An 18205-nucleotide genomic window follows, 5' to 3' on the forward strand; every position below is an offset into this window, starting at 1 on the left:
GAATGATACTGAACACACTGCAATCAACAGCAAACATCCCCATTTCTGACCTTATGATGGAGGGTAAGCCACTGATGAAGCAGAAGATGGTTGGCCTAGGACACCACCTGAGGAACTCCTGCAGCAAATGTCCTGGGGCTGAGATGAGTGGGTTCCAACAACCACAACCAACTTATGTGCTAGCTATGACTCCAACCACTGAACAGTTTTCCTCAGATTCCCACTGACTTCAATTTAACTTGGGCTCCTTGATGGCACATTCGATCAAATGCTGCTTTGATTTTGAGAGCAGACAGTCACCCCTCATGTCCAGCTCTTTTGTCCATGTTTGGACCAAGGCTATAATGATGTCAGGAGCCAAGTTGCCCTGGTGGAATCCAAACTAGGCATTGGTGATCAGGTTATTGTTGTGTGAAGTACATGATAGCATTGTCAACACATTCCATTACTTTTATAACGCCTTGTTCTCGACTTTCCAGCCAGGAAAACAACCTCTCAGCACCTAGATAAAAGCAAAAAACTGCGGATGCTGGAAATACAAAACAAAAACAAAAATACCTGGAAAAACCCAGCAGGTCTGGCAGCATCTGCGGAGAGGAACACAGTTAACGTTTCGAGTCCGAATGACCCTTCAGTGTTCCTCTCCGCAGATGCTGCCAGACCTGCTGAGTTTTTCCAGGTATTTTTGTTTTTGTTTTGTAAGCTCTCAGCACCTGCCTTGGCAAGCCCTCTGAACATTTTATACGTTTCATTGGGATCAATCTTCATTCTAAATTCCACAAAACATAGCCCCATTCTACTCAATCTCACCTCATAAGACAGCCGTCTCTTCCCACAAATTAACAGTGAATCCCCCCACCCACCCTCACCACAGCAAGTATATCCTTCCTTAGGTACAGCCACCAAAACTGTACACAATACTATGATGTGCTCTCATCAAAACCCTATATGATTTCTGTGACTTCTTTACTGATACTCCAACCTCCTTACAATAAAAGCTAATATATGATTTTCCTACCTAATTGCTTGCATGTTAACTTTGATTCATATGCAAGGACCACGAAATGCCTCTAACATTTACTAGACTCACACTTATTAAAAAGAGGCCATTATGTAATTTTCCCGTGAAAAATTCTCAGCTTGATTTCAAAATCCTTCATGGCCTTGCCCTACCCTCCGGCACTGCAACCCTCCGAGATACCCGTACTCCTCCAATTCTGGCCTCGTCAGCATTCTACTCCAGTTCCTGCTTTCACCTTATGATAACAATCTATTAATCTCAACAGACAATATAATTATCATAAGAAATCCTCCTTAAACAATCTGAAAAAGTAATCCATTGGTTCTGAAGAACTTTAGGATGTCCTGAAGGTATAAAATGCACTATATAAACACAACTTCTTTCATCCTTAAAATGGCAAGTTCCTCAAACCTGTTCACTATAAAAAAGCCTTTCTAAAGTGTTGCTCCAATTGCAACTGGGATGAGTGCAACACTAAGCATAGCCACATCATTCCACCCCTATTGAATTTTTTCTAACTACTTATCAAACTTCCTTGTACCCAGACACTACCAGGAATACGGTGACATGTGGAAATATCAAAGAAGCAATCTTATTCCTCCTAAATACATTGGCTATCAGAATTTTTGCTAGTAAATGGGATCCAGTCAAAAGTAGTTTTTTTGATCATCCTCACATTAAAGACATTCTTCAAAAACTAGTCTGTGTAAGAGCTATAATCTGCTGGAATGGTCCCTCACCTTTTCAAGCACCAACAGCTTGTAACAATGGATGCTGCACTGGCTACTGCTGGACACAGGCATCCATAATCTTGTCTCCAGAGGCCTGGCTGCTCTTCCTTATTATCCAGTCCTATAAAAACAGAATCACAGAATCACACAGTGCAGAAGAGGCCCTTTGGCCCATCGAGTCTGCACCGACATGTGAGAAACATCTGACCTACATACCTAATCCCATTTAACCAGCACTTGGCCCATAGCCTTCAATGTTATGACGTGCCAAGTGCTCATCCAGGTACTTTTTAAAGGATGTGAGGCAACCCGCCTTCATCACCCTCCCAGGCAGTGCATTCCAGACCATCACCACCCTCTGGGTAAAAAATTTTTTCCTCACATGCCCCCTAAACCTCTTGCCCCTCAACTGGAACTTATGTCCCCTCGTGACTGACCCTTCAACTAAGGGGAACAGCTGCTCCCTATCCACCCTGTCCATGCCCCTCATAATCTTGTACACTTCGATCAGGTTGCCCCTCAGTCTTCTCTGCTCCAACGAAAACAACCCAAGTCTATCCAACCTCTCTTCATAACTTAAATGTTTCATCCCAGGAAATATCCTGGTGAATCTCCTCTGCATCCCCTCCAGTGCAATCACATCCTTCTTACAATGCGGCAACCAGAACTGCACACAGGACTCCAGCTGTGGCCTCACCAAGGTTCTATACAACTCCAACATGATCTCCCTACTTTTGTAATCTATGCCTCGACTGATAAAGGCAAGTGTCCCATATGCCTTTTTCACCACCCCACTAACGTGCCCCTCTGCCTTCAGAGATCTATGGACACACACGCCAAGGTCCCTTTGTTCCTCAGCACTTCCTAGTGTAATGTCATTTATTGATTACTTCCTTGTCAAACTACTCCTCCCAAAGTGTATCACCTCACACTTTTCAGGGTTAAATTCCATCTGCCACTTATCTGTCCATTTGACCATTCTGTCTATATCTTCCTGTAGCCCAAGACACTCAACCTCACTGTTAACCACCCGGCCAATCTTTGTGTCATCCGCAAACTTACTAATCCTACCCCCCACATAGTCATCTATGTCGTTTATCAAAGCAACCTAAACTTCTCTTTGAACTTCAATATAGCATTAGAAATCGTCAATGGGGATTCATGCCCTCACCAACGTGGATAGAGACTTTTGATGCAATTGCAAGACTACTGTGTAATATCAAGCAAGGGAAAGGGAAAATTCATTATCAGAGCACCACACTTATTCACCCATTTGTAATGCATTTGAGTGAGGTGGGAAATAGGAAGGAAATTTTCATTAATTCAGCCACAAGGAGTAGATTCTCCAGCTACAAGTGCACACATGGAAAGGATAGTGGAATGCTGAGAGGACAGCATGGTCCATGGCAACTTTCTCCAAATCATCTAGTAGTGAAAATTCGGAGAAAGTGACAAAAGACAAAGTGCTATCTTCTACCCCAACACCAGAACAGTCTCTCTCCATAGTTGCTGTCAAGCCTGTTGAGTTTTTCCAGCATTTTCCGTTTTTGTTTCAGATTTCCAGCATCTGCAGTATTTTGCTTTTGCCAGAACAGTATCTTTTTCTTTAGCTCTATACTGATTTTAAGTTAGCTTTTTTTTAAAAAGAGATTTGTATGTTCTAGTCACAACTTCCAGGCAGATTGATATCACTGAATAACTACCTCAACTGAATTGCCACGGTGATTAAAATGGTAGTTACCTGTGAGAATGTTTACTACTTCTCCTCTCATTAAGCATTGACCAATGTTTTCATGGGCATAACCAAACCTACCTCCTCCAATACTTTACCTAATTGGCTGTTTTTCCATGTGGGATCTAGGTGAAAAAATTGGAAGGGGGAAAAATTGCCCAATAGGGCCCCTCTTGGCTACTGATGGTATATGCCATGTGGACTGTGAACTGGAGAGGTAGTGCTGCCCTAATAACAAACTGCTCCATTACAGATAATGCGTAAGCCAGTTTTGCATATATCTAAACTTAAAACATTTTGAAGTCATTACATTACAATAGCACTTCAAAAATGAATTGCCACTGATCGCTTGATATAAAGTAATCATGACAAAAGATGAAACTTCAATATAGGATGCAAAAGAATTCACGTTTTTTCCCCAGTAACCTGCTTCATGGCATAAGTAAAATAATTGGGTTGTTTTCAGTGCCCCAAATGGAAAGGACATATGGTATGCAGTGATTCAGTTCCTGAACCCTGTGGTTATTGTTAGTTTGAGCATGACTCTGAGCTAAATGAGACTCTGGGATCCTAACATGGTGTTAAAAACCCTGCAGCTGGGAGTCTTATAGTTACTGTTGATTTCTAACAAACCTCCAGGTCAATCTGATTGGTACAACAGCATTTTTTTTGCCATCGTTAAAATGTAAGCAAGCTACCACCAAGCTTGATTCAGTGGGGAAAAACATTAATTTGATACGAATTTTGTAAAATAACTGCTTAGAATGATAAGGAAGATACACACACACACCCCTACCTCATGGTGTTGTTCATGTAAAGGATCTGAGGGGTACAGAACTGCAAGGATAACCTTAAAATCAGAGCTGGGCCATTCAGGTGTGATGTCAGGAGGCACTTCTCACAATAGGTACTAAAAGATTTGCATTTCTGTAGCACCTTTCACAATTTCTATGTCTCAAACTGCTCTACAGAAACCACAACAGCCAATTTGCGCAGTGCAAGTTCCCACAAAAGCAATATGATCATGAGCAGCTAATCTGTTTACAATGAATGAGGAATAAATGAGACACAGGAAAACAGAAATAATTCCCCTGCTCTTGTCACAGGATCTTTTACAACCACCTGAGAGAGCATACGGGGCAATGTCTCATTCTTCAGTACTGTACTGGAGTGTCAGCCTAGCATTTTGTGCTCAGGCCTCCAGAATGGGGCTTGAGCCCACACCATTCAATCTCGACGTTCCTACATTACTACAGGGACTGTACTTCAAAAGTGCTTCATTGGCTGTAAAGCACGATATCCGGTGGTCATGAAAAGCACTATATAAATGCAAGTCTTTTTTTTAAACTCTTTCACGGGATGTGGGCATCGCTGGCAAGGCCAGCATTTGTCACCCATCCTTAATTGCCCTTTCTCTTTCAAGAAGCGAGTGTGCTACCTAATGAGTCACCGGATTAGAGTCAGTTTTACCAAAAAGGCAGTGGAAATTTGTAACTCTCTGACTCAAAGTTATTGAGGCTAGGTCAATTAAAAATTTCAAATCAGAGACTGTTAGATTATGAGGCAGGACATTAAGTAATATGGAACCAAGGCAGATAAATGGAGGCAAGATGCAGATCAGCCACAATCTTACTAAATGGTCTACAGTACTCTTGTTCCTATGTAGGAAGATCGAAGCCTGTAACTTCTTGATCACTCCGAGTAGTGGCAAAGATGAATTTGGCCAGTGCTGTCCAATAGAAATTGCTGACTATCCATTAGCATGGCTATAGTGCTGTTTTTAGCCACGTGGTAATTATCTAATTTTAGTGAAAAACGCTTTACATACAATAGAGGTAAATGTATTTCCTACGTGTATTTACTAACAATGACTATTCAATCTTTCTTTCACCAAAGTTTGAAATTGTTATGAATTACAGCACAGTTTAGCTTCGATATTTTTGCCCAGCAGTCACAAATAATACTTGGATTTCAATGTGATTTCCCAGGAGGTTGACTTCAGTGCTCACTAGAATGTTGACTTACATAATGAATGTATGACCCACCCTTGCTCTCCATCCAAAATGCTGCTGGATGGTCCTTGTCCTTTGTCATGGCTTGCCCTGACGGAACTGCACATTATTTGTCTTGACCTGGAACAATTATATTGGCTGAGCTGACCAATGACAGATCCGCTCTCCATGCAATGTTACTGATGTTTCCATTGGGCTGTAGTTTTTAAACTGTGTTACACATACTTTTAGCAAATAACCAATGAGCAGTAGCTGAGGAAGTAAAACAAACGTAATGATCAAAAAACATTCACAATCTCTGCATTTTATTTTACCAACAAATGCACACAAAGATTAAAGTGTGCAGCCTGGAATTTCTACTCAATTGCGATTCTGACACAATTTCCCCCAATATCGGCGTAATCCCACAAAAGATCGCAGAGTGTTAAGTGAAAGTTGAGTTTCTGACATCTTTTGTGGTAGTGTTAAAAACATAGTGCTGGACTCTGCCCAACAAAGTGTCCACACCGCTAAGGTGAATTAACCAGCATTGGGAGTTTTCATGAATTGTGATCCTCTCAAGGCTGTCAAGGAGGCTCCAAAAATTAAATTGGAACTTTTGAGCACAAGGACACTAATAGGTACCTTCTGCAAGATTTTGAATAAATTTTCTCTTTCCTAAGGTATTGTACCCCATTGTAACTAGAAAATAGCTTTGGATTTTTAAAAATAAGTAATTTTCAGTAATTTAAAGTCACATTACTCATAGGTGGTAAATTGACATGGGTTTAAAATGCTTATTTTTCTTTGCTCAACCAATTATTAGCTGTATTAATCAAGCTTTATTGCATTACCATGCTGAAATATATCAAGAGTTTTTTTAAAATGAAAAATTATTTATTTTTAAAATACAACCCAATGGCACTGGTTCGTGAAAGAACTTGCGTTTAGTGATATACAAATGAGTTTCAGCAGAAACTCTGGGGCAGGCGGGGGTGGGGTGGAGGGTGGAAGAACACTTCAAAACAAGCGCAATTTGCGCTGGAGTCGCTAATTAAATGCGCCCGTGGCGGAAACCATATCCATACACATATGTTACGGGACATATTGAACATTGAGAGCATGCACCCAATGATGGGTGTCTATTACTTACTTTAATTTAATCAGAAATGTAATTCCCCACATCTGGATTCCCATTTGGTCACATAACTAACATACTGAACAACACTAAATCAGGTGTTAATAAAAATATTCTTCTGAAAAAGCTTTATTTTAAATATCTGCCTGCCTCCTGTAAACACTCATGAGCAAAAGTCCACATAAAAAAGGTTTTCACGAGGAAAAGTTTTAAATTGGAGACAAACAGATAAAATGGTAATGGTTGGGTTTCTTTTATCCTCTGAATCAAACTATTCAGCAGTATAAACAAAGCAGTAGGGAGAAATCCTCAATCTGTAGCATAAACAAATAGTCTTCTCAAATCTCATATCTGCACTCCCTCCAGCAGCATGCATCACATCAATCTTGATCAAGTGACTACCTAGACAATGCAAATTATATAACATGTATACAGTTGCCTGCTGTTCATCTGGAGTCTGGGACTACCCAAGTTTCATTCCACTTAAGGCAAGGAGGGGGACTGGAAAGAAGAATCTTATCCTATGTTTTAACTTGATACAAGGTACAAGCATAGCATTGTAATAGGTACTTTTACACAAATGGAAATACAGCCGTATAATCAATTTCCTTCATCAGTTGCACAAAGTGGAAGCACGAATAGCACAACAGACCCGGAAAATGAGTCTATAATTCTACCACAAGGACCGGGGAGCTGATTTTATAGACATAAACAAAAGGAGCCAGTAAACTCATGTTTCTTGTCTATGAGGCTCCATACAAAAGACAAACATAACATGGAAATGGAAACTAACTTTCCACTCCAAAAGAAAAATATGGACAATGATGAGAGATGTTGCTCTCCCAAAATTGTACCCACTCATGCATGTAAATAAAAGCACCTTAAATGTGACTGAATGGCATTCCCAACTGGCATCAAGTTTTTGTTTGGCAACTGTAGCATTTATGAAGCTCCTCCATTCAGTTTTGCTGGCTGAGTTTTGTAATTATTCTTAAATAAGCTGCCAGGTACCATATAATGCAAGGAAACTCAAATAATAACCTGGTTATATGATACAATTGCTGCCAGTCAACACCACTGATTTTAGAGACCAGGGGTTTGGCTTTAACAACAATGTCATTTGGAAGACATGGTCTCAATATTACCCAATATTTTAGCATGTGCAAGTCAATTTTTCAAGATTGTTCAAAAAGAATGTCATTCTTGATGAACGTAGCTGCACATGTATATATGCTTCTGAGCTCTGCTTCCCTTGACTAACATTAAATGCAAATAGGCAATAAAATTACAGGTGCCTGCTGGCACCATACTTAATGTTCCCATTATCCAACCTCTTAGTGTTGTATAACTAGGGCTTCAGTTTGAAGCTTGCAGTTAATCTTCAGTGGTTTAAATTAATCACCATTAGGAAGAAAAAGGTTATAGAATTGTTCAATTGTATGCAATATTTCTCAAAAGCAGGGGAGCTGTTTATGCATTAACTCAAAAGTGCAGATCAACCTACGTTTTTTGGCTCACCCACGATAATCGGGTAGCTTTACTGTAATATTTCCCCAACCAGGGGATGCCTTTACAAACAAAAAAAGGATGTCTTTATAAAAAAAGGGCAAAACTATAAAGCACCTACAAAGAGACTATGACAGAAAATGAGAAACAATGAGCAGGGTGTAGAAGATTAAAGCACATATGTTAATCTTTAAAATGACCTAAATTCATTTTTAAGGAACAAGCCACAAATTGTAAATTTGGCCAAATAATTTTGGCAAAATTGCCACTGATGTACCCTGCCACACATGTGAAACAATATTTGATGTTCAATGTAACATGAAACAATACTTGATGTTCAATGTAAAAGAATTATAGCACAAATACCAAAAGTTGTTGGATGAAATAGATATATTGCCAGAAGACACAGAATTATAGAGCATTTTGAACTCTTGTCAGTATGCTGTTTGACATCTGCACATGTTTATGCGTCTCTCCAATAAGCTCTTGAACACCCTGCTGGAGCTGTCATTTTTTATTCTTCCTATCTGGCAGATGGCAAGTCAACAATCGACATCAACAGCAGCAATGCCTCACCGCAGAATTGCCTGCTCCTTGCGTCACAGACACAATAATAAACTCTTTGTTGTTGCCCCACAATACAGCTGCTTAAACCACTTTGGTATGAAGCCGGTCTGTTGAAAACACAAACTCCCTTCTGTCAGGGGTTTGTTTAAAAAAAACGGCAAAATGTTAAACAACCAAAGCCACAACACAGCTGCAAACAACCAGATACTTCAAAAGCTCCTCCCTAACAAAGACCCTGAAAAGGGGCTTGTCTGTAGCTTATGGAGCAATTAAGAAGTATGACAGCTCGTTTTGTGCTTACAACAACTGGACAGACAAATTAACTGCAGAATGTAAAATATGAACCAGCCATTTCCAGATTTGATAACTTTTAAAAAATCTATGTACAATTTCTACAGTGAGTATAGTGAACACAAAATAAACAAACAATAATAAAACTGTAATATCAAAAGTCCATGTTCAAACTTGAACATTTTGTTAACATTTTTCTCCCATAAAGCAATCCCAATGCCACTTCAAGTAGTTATTTCTGACCATGGCCTTGGGGTCAGTCAACTGGACAAAATTAACTTGGCTCACTAACCAAGCAGATTCCATCGATCTATCCTTTCATAAAGCTTGAAAAAAAAAGTGTACAATTTCTAATCATCACCATTTGTATCAAACTACAGTAACCACTACGAGTAAGGTATTATATCAACTGCTAGACACATCGTCTATCAGTACTGCACTGAAAGCTGAGACTTAATCTGTGACCTGTTTATCCACTTTCCCAGATAGAGGAGGATTACATGGAGGTCAGCAGCTGTGAAAAGGAAGAGGAGATCAGTTAAATAAGCTAGACAGGGCCATAGTGAGACTTGTCTCTGTTAAGCACATTTATATTGCGTTTCTGATTCCCTCAATGTCTCTGTAATTCCACTGGACTACAGTTTTTTTGCTTTACTACTGCATGCAACCTTCATTATGCTCCTTACGTGCCAAAAACAAATTAATTAAAATCAACATTAGTTGACCTCCCAGGGTGTTGCACTTGATCAAAAACATAGTACCTTAGCCTGGGTTTGTATAGAAAAGTGTGGCTTGGTCAAGCTCTGTCGAAATAAAGGGGTCCTGACCCAACCAAAGACAATTTAACTCACTACTTTCATTTCATATCTAAAGCTCCAAGCTACACTCCAAAAACAGAGACCATATCCAAGTTAAGACTCCTGTACAGTCCTGAGGGAGTGCTACATTGTTGGAGGCGCTACCTTTCAGATGAGGTGTTAAACCATGGGATCTTGTTTCAGGAAGGATCCCTTTCAGCTTTGAATAATGTGTTGATACACTAACCACATGATAATTGGGAATCCTCCCTCTTCTTAGGCAGTCCCTCTGGATCAAGGATGACTTGCTTCCACTCAGGTTCAGCAAATCCTGAGATGGCTGGTAAGTCAAATGCACAATCTGCATACTTTGCTACATGTGGGGCAGGTGATGCTTGAAAGGTTGGGTAGATGAGCTATCTGGAGGTTTGTGCGCTCCCTCGAACCTCAACTGCACTTCTGCACATTCCCAAAAAAGTCTCTCAATGCCTTCCCAGATAAGCCTTCTTCATTTTGGTTGTTCACGAGTCAGGAACTTCCATGAGTCAGCAGGAATGTTTGATCTCTTCAGGTATGCTTTGAGGACATCCTTAAAGTATTTCCACCATCCTCCTGGGATTCTCCTGCCGCAAGTAAGTTCCAAGTAGAGCAAATGTTTTAGGAGTCTGGTGTCAGGAATACAAGCTACATATCCTGCTCAGCAGAACTGTTTCGAGTGATTAGCGCATCGATGCTGGGCAAGTTGGCTTGGGGAGGATGCTGTTGTTGCTTTCTTGCCACTGGATTTGGAGGATCTTGTGAAGGCACCGCTGGTGGTACTTCTCCAGTACTTTGAGTTGCCTGCTGTATGTTGTCCAAAGCATTTAGCAGTGCAGGGATCACTGCTGACCAGTAAACACACTCTTAGTCTTGAGTTTGAATCCTGGTCCTTAAATACTCTTTCCCTCAGTAGGCCTGAGCTAGCATAGTGGAGGCGGTGTGAATTTCGTCATCTATTTCTGCCTTCGTTGAGAGGAGCTCCATAGGCATGGAACATGGTCCACTTTTTCAAGGATCGCGCCATTGATCTTAAATCAGTGGGGGAGGTATGGTACTGTGGGAGCTGGTTGGGAGAAGACTTTAGTTTGCCAGGTGTTTACAGAAAGGCCTGTTTTCACACATGCTTTGGAGAAGAAGTTGACAATGACCTGGAGCTCAGTTTCTGAGTAAGCGCGCACACAAGTGTCATCTACATACTGAAGCTCTACGACGGAGGCTGAAGTGGTTTTGGATTGAAAGCTAAAATTAATACATGTGCTTTAAACAACATCACCATAGCTACATTTGTGGCCAGTCACCAAAATCTATTGGATAACAATGGGATATTGCCCTGGGGAGCATGGGGTAATTTTTAAAAAATTAACAGGAAAAGAAAATATGAAATGCAGCGGCAGCTATTTTACTAAACTTTAAACTAAAAAAGTGACAAGTATGGCAGCTGGTGTTGGTTTCAAGGAGGGAATAGACAGGATCTTGTCATTGGATGGGATCCATTACTAGAAATGCAGATGAATACCATGGATAGGTGGACTAGACGGACCTACAGCATTTTCCTGCCTGAGACAGTTAGTATATTATGCTTCTCCTTTAATCATCATCACAATAGATTAACTGGTGATTCAGCTCATTTGCTGCTTATGGAATCTTGCTGTGCAAATTAACTGCCATATTCAACTATGTAAGGGACTAACTATATTTCAAAAAAGTTATTCATTGGACATAATATACAAAAGTTCTTCTTTTCCAAAAAATGGGTTGCTGCTTATCTACCATTCTTCAAGTATCCCAGTTTATGCCTTTTTGATTGCTCACTGTAGGTGTCTGACACACATATCATTATTGCTTCTAACTATTTGTCTCCACCCATCTCCTCTCCATATGTCTGCCCTTCACTCTTCTTTCAATAGGTTCTGCCTATATTGTTGCACTTACTGTAATTCATGGCAGGTGCTACAGTTTTCAGATGTTTGAGATGCACTAAATCTAAATATTTATGTTTTTGTCACCTATAGTCTCGATGTGCTAATCACTCATGTTCCTTAAACAAGGACCTGTTAGAGGTGCTATCTTTCTATGAGACAGTAAACTGTGATATCTGCCCTTTCAGGTGTATGCAAAAGATTCCAAGGCATTTATTAAAGAGCAGGAAGTTCTCCAGGTATCCTGGCCAGGATTTATCACTCAATCAAGTCATTTATTTCATTGCAGTTTGTCACACTTTGATGCATCCTGGCTGTCATGTTTGTCTACATTGCAACGATTACATTTCATTGTAGAATTTCATTAAGGTGATTTTGATTCTACTGATGTTGCCGTGAAAGATGCTACATTAATGACAGACTTTAGCTTGCTAAGGTGTTGTCGTCACCACCCTTCCATATGGCAGTGAGACATGGGTCACCTACCAAAGGCACTTCAAGTCACTGGAGAATTTCCACCAGTATGTCTCTGCAGGATACTCAAATTCAAGTGGGAAAGCAGGCAAACAAACTTCAGTATCTTCACCGAGCCAATTCCTCCAGCGTCGCAACCATGATCATGTGAAATCAGCTCTGCTGGTCTGGACATTGCATCTGCAGGCCAAATAATCAGCTTCCGAAGCAGATCCTTTTTTCACAACTTAAGGATTGCACTCAATTTTAAGGGAGACAGAAAACGTTTTAAAGGCACTCTGAAGGCTCCATTGAAAAGGGTACAACTTGACATTGGTGCATGGGAGGAACTTGCCGTTAATTGTGCCATGTGGTGACGTCTCATCAATGAAGATGCAACACATTCAGAAGCTGACAGCAAACTCAGCTGTGAAGCAGCAACAAAAGCAAGAGACGACAGAGCAGAACCCTGGCTCAAGAACACCACCCCCCCCACCCCCTCTCCTCCAGGCAACTCTTGACCTCCCTAACCAAAGACCTGTGGCTCCAGAATTGGCCTACTGGCCTGCTGAGTCACCTGAGTGCACTCAACTCACGAATCCTGGCAGACATCATTCTCATTTCAAGTGACTGACTATGATGACGACAACATAAATACAAATTCTTTACAAGGTCTGAAACTAGAGGCTTGACTTGCAACCCTGCAACATATGAGTGGCAGTGAAGGGAATGGGAAAACAGGTACTAAAGCACAGAGGCCAGTGGATTCAAAGTTGGTTCTGAGAATAAAGCACACTGGACTGAAGGAGTAGAGCTACCATAAGTAGACCCAAGCAAAAGAGGCTGATGCTGCACAAGAGAGTGGTAGTGTTAAGCAGGAAGACGGACAGAATCACTGTGCCAAGACTAGGTGGGATGATCTCTCAAGTGCTAAACATGCAGTGGCTAAGTGACTCATGACACCATTCCTACCATTTTTCTTCTTGTCCGTCTCCTCCCTTCGGAGGATCTCTCCCCTGCTAGCTCAACAAAATCTTATCACTGTCGAACACCTACCCCCACCCCCAAAAAGGATATCTTTCTGCCCATATCACTCCCCCCCCCGCCACCCCCGGATCATTATGATGCATCTCTTTTCTCCTAGTCTAACCAGGGTCTCTTCTCAACAGAATCACTCATGTTTTCTCCTCCCTTAATAGGATTTCTTTCACTCTATCATGATATCTCTCTCTCTCATGTCCCTCTCCCTTCAATATGTTCATTCCTTGTCCTCAGGTCTCCCTCACCACTCTTAACATGATGTCTCTCCATATACCCCCTCAATGGGGGATTTCTCTTTTTCCTACCACCCTCTGGATCCAAACATTAGGCCTTTCATCTCCCCTCAGAATATGCATCATCTTCTCTTCCTCTCCCTATCCGCCTCCCACAATCTTCCTGTCTCATCCATGGAGAGTTATGCTTAGCAACAGGAATAGGCCATTTAACCCCAGTCTATCCCTCAATTCATTAAGAACATGGCTATTCTGTGACCTAACTCCACATACCTGTCTTTTCCCCATATCACTTCAAACTTGCTTAACAAAAAAAAATATTTAAAATTAGCCATTGATCTAGCATCAATTGCCATTTGTGGAAGAGAGTTCCAAACTTTAACCTCCCTTAGTGCTTCCTAATTTTACTCCTTAAAGACCTGGTTCTAATTTTTAGACAATGCTCCCAAATCCTAGGCTCCCCAACCAGCATAAATAGCTTCTCTTTATCTACCTTCTGTTCCCCTTAATATCTTGAAAACTTTAATTAAATTATGCCTTAACCATCTAAATTCCAGGAAACACAACATCTCTTCATAACATTTCGAATCCATTCTGGTAAATCTATACTGCATTCCCTTCAAAGCCAATATGTCGTACCTAATGTGCGCTGCCCAGAACTCGTCAGATCTGGGCTTGCCAGACCATTGCATAGCTTTAATACAAGATCTACTCTTTGTGTTCTAGCCCTCTAAATGTAAAGGCTAGCATTCCATTAGCCTTTTCGATTATATTCTGTACCTGTTCATGACATTTTAATAAGCTATGGACCTGGAGTCCCCAAGTCGCATTGAACTTCGAATGTTTCAACCTTTTCACCACTTAGAAAGCATTCTCTTCAATTATTTTTTTGGTCCAAAATGGATGACCTCACATTTGCCACATATATATCTATTTATTTAATAATTTATTAACGTCACTTTGTAATTTCATGCATCCATCTACACTGCTTACAATGCCGCCAATCCTTGTGTCATAGCAAACTTGGGTATGTGGCTTTCAATCCCATCGTCTATTGCCATCATTTTCCTCTACTTTAAATACTGATGCAAACTAATTATTCAACATGCCCACCATTCTACCTTCATTGATAATATTAGTTAAGGCATTCTTCTTGACACAGCGAGTGGTTCGCATCTGGAACACACTGTCTGTGTGTGTAGTGGAGGCAAATTTAATTAGGGAATTTAAGAGAACTGGATCATTGTCTGAAAAGGAAAAATTTGCAGGGCTATTGGGAAAAGACAGGAGAATGGAAGCAGGTGAATTGTTCTTGCAGAGAGCTGGTATTGACATGGCAGGGCAAACAGTCTCCGCATGTACTGTAACTATTCTATGATCCTAGGAGTCTTACAGCTCCTGACCACCTTAGTTTTTCTAAAAACAAAAAACTACTGTGGATGCTGGAAATCCAAAACAAAAACAGAATTACCTGGAAAAACTCAGCAGGTCTGGCAGCAACGGCGGAGAAGAAAAGAGTTGACGTTTCGAGTCCTCGTGACCCTTCAACAGAACTGTTGAAGTTCTATTGAAGGGTCACGAGGACTCGAAACGTCAACTCTTTTCTTCTCCGCCGATGCTGCCAGACCTGCTGAGTTTTTCCAGGTAATTCTGTTTTTGTTTTAGTTTTTCTAATATAAGTTTGTAAAATGGTGATGATTTTGATATCCATTACAAGTTTCTTTTCATAATCCCTTTCTGTAGCCTTACTATCTGTTTTGTTTTCAGGACAATTGAGTTCATAGAGTGATTTCAGGATAATTTCTTAAAGCAGCATACTCTGGAGCCAACCAGAGTGCAGGCTATTCTAGCATTATGCAATGAGACAGGATTTATTAATGACCTCACGTCAAAGGATCCGCTAGGCAGCAGTGACCATAACATGCTCAAATTTTGCATTCAGTTGGAGGGTGAGAAGTGGGGGCCTAAGACTAGTGTTTTAAATTTAAATAAAGACAATTACAAGGTTACGGAGACAGAGTTGACTAAAGTGAACTTGGAAATTAGGTTAAAAGGGTAACACAGTAGAGTTGCGGTGACAGACATTTCAGGAGATATTTCATAACACTCAACAAAGATACATTCCAGTGAGAAAGATAGACTTTAGGAAAATGATGTACCATCCATGGCTAACTATGGAAATTAAATTAGTATCAAATTGAAAGAAAAGGTGCACAATTCTGCAAAGATTAATGATAGGCCAGAAGATTGCTGGTTTTTAAGTTCTGTCCAAAGAACAGCAAAAAAAAAGGGAGAAATTGGAGGGCAAGATTGCTAGCAAAAAATATAAAACATATTAATAGTTTCTACAAGTATTTAAAAAGGAAAATAATAATTTAAGTCATCATTGGTCCTCCAGAGAAAATGTCTAGGAAATTAATGAAATAGGAAATGGCGGAAGCATCAAACGGATATTTTGTGTCTGCCTTCGCTGCAGAAGACACTAATAACATCCAGAAATACTTGTAAATCAAGAGGTGAAAGGGAGGGAGAAACTTAAAACAATTACATTCACCAGGGAGATGATGTTAATAAAACTATTAGAACTAAAGGCTTACAAGTCCCCAGGATCTGATGGCCTGCATCCTAGGGCCTTAAAAACAGTGGCTACTGAGATAGTAGATGTATTGGTTGTAATTTTCCAAAATTCTCTAGATTCTGGAGAGGTCCATTCAGATTGGAAATAGCAAAAGTAACTCCTCTATTCAAGAAAGGAGAAAGACAAAGCAGGAAACTGTTTGGCCAGTTAACCTAACATCTGTCTTAAGTAAAATACTGGAATTTATTATTTAGGAGGTTATAGCAGGCCACTTAGAAAACTTAATGTAATCAGGCAGAGTCAACATTGTTTTGAGAAAGGGAAATTATGTTTGACTAATTTATTAGACTTATTTGAGGAAGCAACAAGCAACACAGATAAGGGGGAACCAGTAGCTATGGTGTACTTGGGTTTCCAAAAGGCATTTGATAAGGTGCCTCAAAAGGTTACTACAGAAAATAAGAGCTCATGTTTTAAACCTCTGGGAAAGTATGTGTTAATAAATAATCTTCATTTTTCAAATTCACAAAAAAACGTGCTGCTGGCAATTATTTAAACAGGACAAACCGCTCTGAGGGTACTAAAACACACTGACCTCACACAAAAATACTTTGATCATGGATGACAATAAAACACAAACTCTGTCCGTGACACCATTAACAGATTTGCCCAGTTTACCTTATAGCACTGGAAGTCAGGCTTAGCTAAATCTAAAAACTCCTCAGTAGCCATTCTGCATTTCTCGCTTTCACACACTAAACTGAACTCTATTACAATATGATCATTAATAGATAAATGTTCACTCATTATTAAGGATGTCAAGTAAATCTGGCTCATTATTCATTACTAAATCTAATATGACATGCCCATTGTTGGTTGTAGGATATGCTATTCCGAACAAATGCAATAAATTTATTCTCCTTCTGACATGAGCTAGGTTGCTTATCCCAAGCGATCCAAACAAGACAACTTATCCACTCTAAGCATTGGCAGCATTTCCAGTGTCCCCTCCCTCTCGATTTTCAACCCATTGATGACCTCTACCATCTCCACTTCTACTGATATTTTAATCAACATGCTCACTCGTAGCAAGGGCCAATTCAAAGTACTCATTCAAGTATTCTAACCTTGTCTTGCACCTCTAAGCATATATCACCCTTTTTGTACCTAATAGGGTCCACTCTGCCTCTTACTATCTGCTTAGTATTTACATGCCAGTAGAAAATTTTTGGGTTCTCTTTTTGTTGACTACCATTCTATTTTCATACTCACTTCACCAACCTTCTCAACCTATTGTATTGATCTTGACTCTCACTTGAAGAATTCGCCTGACAGGCAGCATAGAGTCTTTTTTGTTTCATCATATTCTCTATCGTCCTCATCATCCAAGGAGCCCTGGTTTTGGTTCTCCTACCTTTCACCCTCGTTGGAATATACCAAGCCTATATCGGAAGTAATTTTTCTTTAAAAGATCACCCAGTGTTCCGTTACAGTTTCTCCCATCAGTCTTTGGTTCATTTTACCCTGGCCAAATTCGCCCTCTTCCAGTAAAAATTCACCCTCTTCCAGTGAAGACGTTTCTTCTGCATAATTAATATAAATCTTATGTTACAATGATCACTCTTAATTGTTTCCCCCACAGACACGTGGTCGATTTGGTTCACCTCATTTCCCACCACCAGATCCAGCAATGCTTCATTTCTGGTTGGGCAAAGAACATTACTGATCAAGGAAGTTCTGAACACATTTCAGAAATTTCTCCCCCTCCTTATCCTTTGCCCCATCCTAATTGATATTTAGGTAATTAAAGTCACCCAATATCACCATATATAAATATTGGGAAGACTATAGTTATTACAACTTGCCTGTGATTTCCTGCAGATTCGCTCCTCTATCTCTCTCACTATTTGGAGGCCGATAGAATACCCAAAGTAGCGCAATAATACCCTTTTTATTTCTCAACACTAACCAAATGGATTCTGTCCTAGTCGTCTCAAGAACATTCCCTTTTGCCAACACAATGTCTTCGCTGATCAGTACTGCCACTCCCCATCCCGTCTCTTTTCTAAACACTTCTAAGCACCCTGGCCTCGCCATTTTTCAGCCATGTTTCCATTATTACCACTACATCATATTCTCGCATGGCTACTTGTGCTTCCAGCTTACCA

The 18205-nt window shown here is 40.2% G+C and overlaps 1 protein-coding gene across 6 annotated transcripts in view; it reads right to left on the bottom strand.

The window, feature by feature from the left end:
• The window catches only part of akt3a (AKT serine/threonine kinase 3a), a 340324-nt gene that overhangs the window by 217522 nt on the left and 104597 nt on the right, over window positions 1-18205 (bottom strand). Inside the window, exon 2 of one of the 6 annotated variants that reach the window (XM_078557384.1) lies at window positions 1762-1873. The exons of the other annotated variants lie outside the window; for them this stretch is intronic. The gene's annotated coding sequence lies outside the window, so the exon portion shown is untranslated. The remainder of the gene's footprint in view (window positions 1-1761; window positions 1874-18205) is intronic. 6 annotated transcript variants of the gene reach the window in all.

This window comes from Cetorhinus maximus, chromosome 14 (genome assembly GCF_964194155.1).
Source record: "Cetorhinus maximus chromosome 14, sCetMax3.hap1.1, whole genome shotgun sequence".
Classification (NCBI taxonomy): domain Eukaryota; kingdom Metazoa; phylum Chordata; class Chondrichthyes; order Lamniformes; family Cetorhinidae; genus Cetorhinus; species Cetorhinus maximus.